The sequence below is a fragment of the Neophocaena asiaeorientalis genome, unplaced genomic scaffold (genome assembly GCF_003031525.2).
Source record: "Neophocaena asiaeorientalis asiaeorientalis breed wild unplaced genomic scaffold, Neophocaena_asiaeorientalis_V1.1 scaffold438, whole genome shotgun sequence".
Classification (NCBI taxonomy): domain Eukaryota; kingdom Metazoa; phylum Chordata; class Mammalia; order Artiodactyla; family Phocoenidae; genus Neophocaena; species Neophocaena asiaeorientalis.
The window spans coordinates 7,407,546-7,414,277 of NW_020173491.1; the positions used below are offsets into that span (position 1 = coordinate 7,407,546).

Consider the following 6,732-nt stretch of genomic DNA (forward strand, 5'->3'; position numbering starts at 1 on the left):
TAGGCTGCCCAGGCCTTGGGGTGGGCCCCCGTCCCAATGCGGGTGCCAAGGATCATGGGCACGTCCGGCCTCTCTCTTAGGCAGCTCCGGGGAGCGGTCCACAGCCCACTGAAGCAGGGCCTTGCCTAGGACCCATCCCAGCCCAGACCTGGCCTTTTAGATCCTACCAAGCCCAGGGCTGCCCAAGGGAGGATGTGGCCACAGTGACACAGAATGTTTCTGGTAATTCTAGGAAACGGCCCCAGCTCTGTGGCCCTGAGCCTGGTTGGGGGTTCAGGCGCTGGGCAGGGACCACTTCCCGGAAACGCCCTAACCGGGTTGGGGGCAGGGCTGAGGGAGCCGTTGATGGGCCTCGGTGCCCTCCCCTCACTCCCAGTGGGGTCCTGGCCTTGCCCAGACTGGGCACCGGGCCCATCTGTCAGGGGCTTCCAGACTTAGTGGGAAGATGGACCTGGAGGCCCCTAGGGCTCACTGCTCAGGGCCAGAGTCTCCGAGGAGGCCCGGGGTGAAGGATGACAAGTCGAAGCCAGAAAGGCCACAGACTAGCAGTTTCTATGTTGCTTTGCTGCTGTTTTTTTTTTCAGAAAGACAATGTGTGTATGGGGGGAGGAGGGTTGAATGAGGGTTGCCCGATAAAATACAGGATGCCCAATTTGAGGGACAGATACAAAAAAATGTTCACTGTTTATCTGAAATTCAAATTTTATCCTGTAGATCTCCATCTATTTATTTTTTTCTTTTCTTTATTTCTTTTGCTAAGTCTGGCAACACTCTTAGAAAGGAGCATTGGCTCTGGAGTCCGAGGTGTCCACTCTTTACCCTTCAAATCGATCCGCCCTGTGCTGACTGGGGACCCCTCTGCCCACTGAATGAGCCCTGCACTCAACTCGAGGCTCCTCCTCCAGGGCTCCCATTGCCAGCCAAGGTTGCCGCCAGGATGCTAAAGGGCTCTGCCTTGTGGTGCCCCTCCCATCAACCATGGTGCAGACCAGCCTCCATCCGCCACAGAGCCTCTTCACGGGCCTCCCTGCCTCCCCACTCCCAGTCTGAGCTTGACTCAGAAGCCAGAGGGAATTTTTTCGTCCTGTAACCTGACCATGTCCCTCTCTGCTGAAACCCTCCTTGTAGTCAAATTCCCCTCTGGAGCTCGAAGACCCTGGGGGTCTGACCTGTGCTCACTTCTCCCACCCGTCTCCCACCATTCCTTCCTCATCCTCCTTGCTTCTGCCACCCTGAACTATTAATACTTCAAGTTCCCTGAACAGGTCCTTTCTCACCTCCAGGCCTTGGCACAAGCTGCCTGGAGCACTGTCCCTCAGGTCTTTCATTTGCAGAAAGATGGCAACACACCCTTATGATCTCAGCTTTGTAGCCTCTCCTGATCTCCCTGTGTCTGGACCAGGAAGCTGCCCCTGACCTGTAAAATCTAGGATGGGGCCTTCTCTCGCCTCCATAGCCTTTTCCCTTCCCCCATGACAATAGTTATTTCTCTCTCTTATGAATGTCTGTATCATTTCAAAATTGAATTATCATCTGCAAATTTACTTCGACAAATCTTTTAAAAATTGGTAGACTAGGGAGACAAATCCACCAGCAGCATGGGCTATTTCAAACGCTTCTCTTAATTATTGATGGCAAAGCTGAACAAATTAGCCAAGATATGGAAGATTTGAACAACATAAGCAACAGACTTGATATAATGGACATTAATTGAATTTTGTCTCCCACGATCAGATTCTCCTTAAGCACTTATGGACTATTTTCAGAACTTGATAGTATACTAGATTAGAAAGCAACCTCCAAAAAAGTTTCAAAGAATTGCTATTAGAGCACATTCTTTGACCTCAGTGCAGTGGAGTTAGTAATAACAAAAATATAATTTAAAATATCCCCACATATTTGAAAATTTATCACTGGGATAAACAAATTGACCAAAGGAATGGAAAAGAGAGCCTGGAAACAGAGGAGGCATGTGTGGGACTCTGATTTATGACAGTGGAAGCTGGCAGACCAGAGCGGGAGGGACCATGTGATTTAGTAGAGCAAGTAAAATTGGTTATATATGTGGGGAAAAAGTCCACTTGAATCTCTGCCTTACAGTGTACTCAAGAATCAGCTCTAGGGACTTCCCTGGCGGTGCGGCGGTTAAGACTCCGTGCTTCCACCGCAGGGGGCGCAGGTTTGATTCCTGGTCGGGGAGCTAAGATCCCGTATGCCACGTGGGGCAGCCAAAAAAGAAAAAAAAGAAAGAATCAGCTCTAGATGGATTAAGGACTTACATGTCACAAGCACAACTTTAATACTGCTTGAAGAAAATATAGGTTAATATCTTTCTGACTTCAGGGTGGGGAAACAACTCTTAAAGAAAACACCAAAAAGGTGTTAACCATGATGAAAAGATGCAACTGACCACATTAAAGATAATTTCTTTTTGAGATAGAGCCACAGATGTAGAAAACAAACATATGGTTACCGAGGGGGAAAGGGGGGGAGGGATAAATTGGGAGATTGGGATTGACATACACACACTACTATATATAAAATAGGTAACTACTAAGGACCGACTGTACAGCACAGCAAACTCTTCTCAATACTCTGTAATGACCTATATGGGGAAAAAAAAATCTAAAAAATAGTGGGTACATGTATATGTATAACTGATTCACTTTCCTATACATCAGAAACTAACACAACATTTTAAATCAACTACACTCCAATAAAATTTTTAAAAAATTAAAAATAATTTCTGTTTCCCAAAAAACACCTGAAAATAAGTGAAAAGACGAGCCATATCTGGGAAAAGATGTAAGCACAGAGCTGGTATCAAGATCCCCTATGGATCAGTAAGAAAAGATAAACAACTTAAGAGAAAAATGAGCAAAAACCATGACCTGGCATTCCACAAAAGACGAAATGGCCAGAAAACATGATGGGATCTTAAGTTCACTAGCGATCAGGGACATGGAAAGGAAGACCACAATGAGACGTTATTTCTTACCCAGTTGGCTGGTAAAGAGTGCGACATCTGACACTGTTAAATGTTGGCTGGGATATGGATCAGCAGGAACTCTTAAAATTGCTGTCAGCACTGTAAAGTGATTCAAGCCTCGTGGAAAAACAGTTTGGCATTCCTCTGTAAAGATAACAGTGGCACACCTGTGTCCCAGCCATTCCACTCCCAGGATCCTATCTGAGAGGAAGCCCTGCAGGTGTATCTAGGTACACATCTGAAAGTGTTCATAAGAGCACTGCTGGCAATCGTAGAAATGCTGCAACAACGTGGTGAATCTAAGACACGTGGTGCTGAGTTGAAAAACTCAAATCCCAGAGACTATACATGGTTTGATACTCCTTAGTTTTAAACCCAGCACAAGCAAATGATATCTAAGCATGTATACTCTACTAAGCTCTACAGACAGAGTGAGTGAGTGACAGCCACAAAGTTCAAGACACCTCTGGGGAGGGAGAGGGGAGGAGGGGGAACGGTAGTGGAGGCTCCAGAATTTGGATTTTATTGGAAGGCAAAGGGGAGCTGGTTTCTGAGAAGAGTGATGTGATTCCAACTTTTTTTTAATTTGAAATTAAGTTTATTTGTGCATTAAACAGTTACAGAATACCCATGGGACATTTTTAGTCCAACAATTAAAATTGCATTTAAAAGCCAACTGGAAGAGTTTACAGACCAAAAAGACATCTGGAGTAACTACTGTTCCCCTTTCCTTGAGTTTATATATATTTACCTTTTAGGCAAGAGAGAGAGAACTGTGATTACTTCGTACTCCAGGGGATGTGATTTCCAGTTCCATTGTCTTAATGTGTATAAGATTCTTCTGTGGGGGCTTCCCTGGTGGCGCAGTGGTTGAGAATCTGCCTGCTAATGCTGGGGACATGGGTTCGAGCCCTGGTCTGGGAAGATCCCACATGCCACGGAGCAACTAAACCCGTGAGCCACAACTACTGAGCCTGCGCGTCTGGAGCCTGTGCTCCTCAACAAGAGAGGCCGCGACAGTCAGAGGCCCGCGCACCGCGATGAAGACTGGCCCCCGCTTGCCACAACTAGAGAAAGCCCTCGCACAGAAATGAAGACCCAACACAGCCAAAAATAAATAAATAAATACATTTATTTAAAAAAAAAAAAGATTCTTCTGTGAAGGCCAGAGAAGATCAAAGAATTTGATGTTGATTGGAAGAATGAAGAAGACAAGACTAATGGTTGGTTCATGGACCCACAATTTTACCACAAATCACTAGATGGGGTGGTGGGAGGGGTATTATGTTTCCCATCAGTAAAACCTCAGGTATGTATTTTATTTTTGGCTGTGCCGCGTGGCTTGCAGGATCTTAGTTCCCCGACCAGGGACTGAACCGGTGCCCCCTGCAGTGGAAGCATGGAGTCCTAAGCACTGAACCGCCAGGGAAGTCCCCTGAGGTATTTAAAGACTCCATAGATGTGGAGGGAATTCCCTGGCGGTCCAGTGGTTAGTACCCCAAGCTCTCACTGCCAAAGGCCCTGGTTCGATCCCTGGTAGGGGAAATAAGATCCCACAAGTTGTGCAGTGCAGCCAAAAAAAAAATAAAAAAGGAAGACTCCGTAGACATGGGAACTCACTTCTACGTCTCTCACAGGTAATGGCGAGGCTGAGAAGGCTGCGGTGGGAGCTCATACCTCCTTGGACTTCTCACATATGTTGGTGCCCAAACCTAACCAGGACTGGACCATGTCAAACACTTCTCTGAACAAAGTGGTTGATCAGTTTTCTCTCCAGGGCGCGTTGCGAGGCAGCAGTGTGATCCATGATGAATTTTTCCTGGTCTGTTTTTGGCTTGTCTCGGTGCTAAAGTCTATGGCAATACAAAACAGCATGGTCATTTACTGTGAGACCTGCCCGAGTCAAAGAATGGGCTCTCTGAAGTCTCAGCAGTCAGGGTTTAACCTAGCTCGTTTTTCTTGGCTATTCTCATCATCCAGATGACAGGAAAGTTCTGTGGGGGCGTCTCTTTTATTCTCCTCCATGGGTTCCAAAGGGCAGTCTTGACCTATGGCCAGCACCTGTCCGACAGTCATGTCAGCACGATCAGCTTTCAAGTAGCTGGCACACACCTGCCAGTCCTCCACAGAACAGGGCTCCACCACTGAGTCTCTGGGGAGGTCAGCTGGGAGAGGTGTCTCTAGGCAGCAAGGCAGGCTCTCCCCTTCTGGACTGGGAAGGACCCTCGGGACTGCATGGTTCAACAGGCGGCTGAGACCTGACATTACCATGATGTCACCGCTGTGCATAAACATTGGGATGGGGGCTTCATCTCTTTTGAGGCCACCCAGGGGAAAGATGGCAGACTGTCCAAAGCTGAAAGACGGCAGGGGTTTGGAGTGCTCTAGTTCAGATTTATCTACATGGATTCCCAGCGTGGAGTCTAATCGGTAGTAATTCAGGATACCAGCTTCAGCTCGGAAACCCTGAAATCCACAGGTGGTGTCCACTTACTCTGAGAGGAAAGTCAGGTCAGCAGGGGAAGGTGTGTAGTGATCTGCAGAGTATTTCTTATTGTCCCAGTTACAATGGTAGCCTAGGGTCACCCAGTGCAGTTTCTCTAATAAACTTCAGGGTCTCCATTTATTCACTTCTTTATACCTTAGAAGCTCTTTGCTCTGTTCCCACAAATCTTGGGTCTCTTCTTAGTCACATGTGTGTCCAGGTTACATACATTGGGTTTCCGGGAATATGACTTAAGGCACTGCTTCACCTAATGCCGCTGGTGACCTGGGAGGAAGGGTTTGGGATAAAAATAAATCCAGGATAGGCTTGCAGTCCGTAGGCTCGCCACTTGCTGGCCAGCTGAAGTCCTGCTCTGTATGCATCGTGGTCACTGGCTGGGGACACATTTAGCTGAGATTTGACTACCCTGGGGGCACCAGGCCCCATGCCTTGGGCTGCTTGGGCCACCAAGAAGTCAGTGACCCCTCCCAGGTCTGCGGTGCTGGGGCGGCTCTGCCGGCAGAAGCGGAAAAGCTTCGGAAAGGCGTCCTCCCCAGGCTCCGCTACCAGCATCGCCACAGCGCCCACAGCCACAGCCACCTTCCCCATCTTGCTGCCTGGCCTCGTCTCCATCCTGTTGTTGAAAAACAACGAAAGTAAGTGTGGAATTGCTACACCTGTGAGTTTTCAGGCTTTTCCTTCTCTGAGCCCCATTTTCTCCCTGATAATGGTAAGAGGGAACCCTTACTATGTACCCAATGCTCCCTACATATATTAGCTCACTTAATTTTCACAACAACTCTGTGAGGTAAGTTTGATTATTATCATGCTTGTTACACCCATGAGTCAACTGAAGCACAGAAAGGTTAAGTGACTTGCCCAAGGTCACACAGCTACTCGGTGCCGGAGGTGGGATTCAAATCAGCCTCTGCTTCCTTATCAGAACAGTGGAGGGATGGGAACAACCCCACTGGATGATGAGTCCTCTAGTGGCAGGGGCTGTGTGTGTGTGTGTGTGTCTGTGTGCCCTTGGGGACCCAGCCAGGAGTAGGGGCCCTGTGTGTGTGTGTGTGTGTGTGTGTGTACGTACCCTTGGGGACCCACCCGGGATGCTCAGGAAGTCAGCCATGATTATTGTCCTAGCAGGGTTTGGCAGGGAGGAAGGGAGCCAGTATGGGAGGGAATCAGAGACAGTCTGGGTTCAAATCCTGGCTCTGCCACTCACTCACCTCAGACCTTGGCAATCCTCTTGAGGCCT

The 6,732-nt window shown here is 48.1% G+C and overlaps 1 pseudogene; it reads right to left on the bottom strand.

Annotated features, from left to right (window-relative positions):
- Positions 1-4,355: 4,355 nt before the first annotated feature.
- LOC112401285 (nucleic acid dioxygenase ALKBH1 pseudogene) lies at positions 4,356-6,516 on the bottom strand (annotated as a pseudogene).
- Between the last annotated feature and the right edge of the window lie 216 nt (positions 6,517-6,732).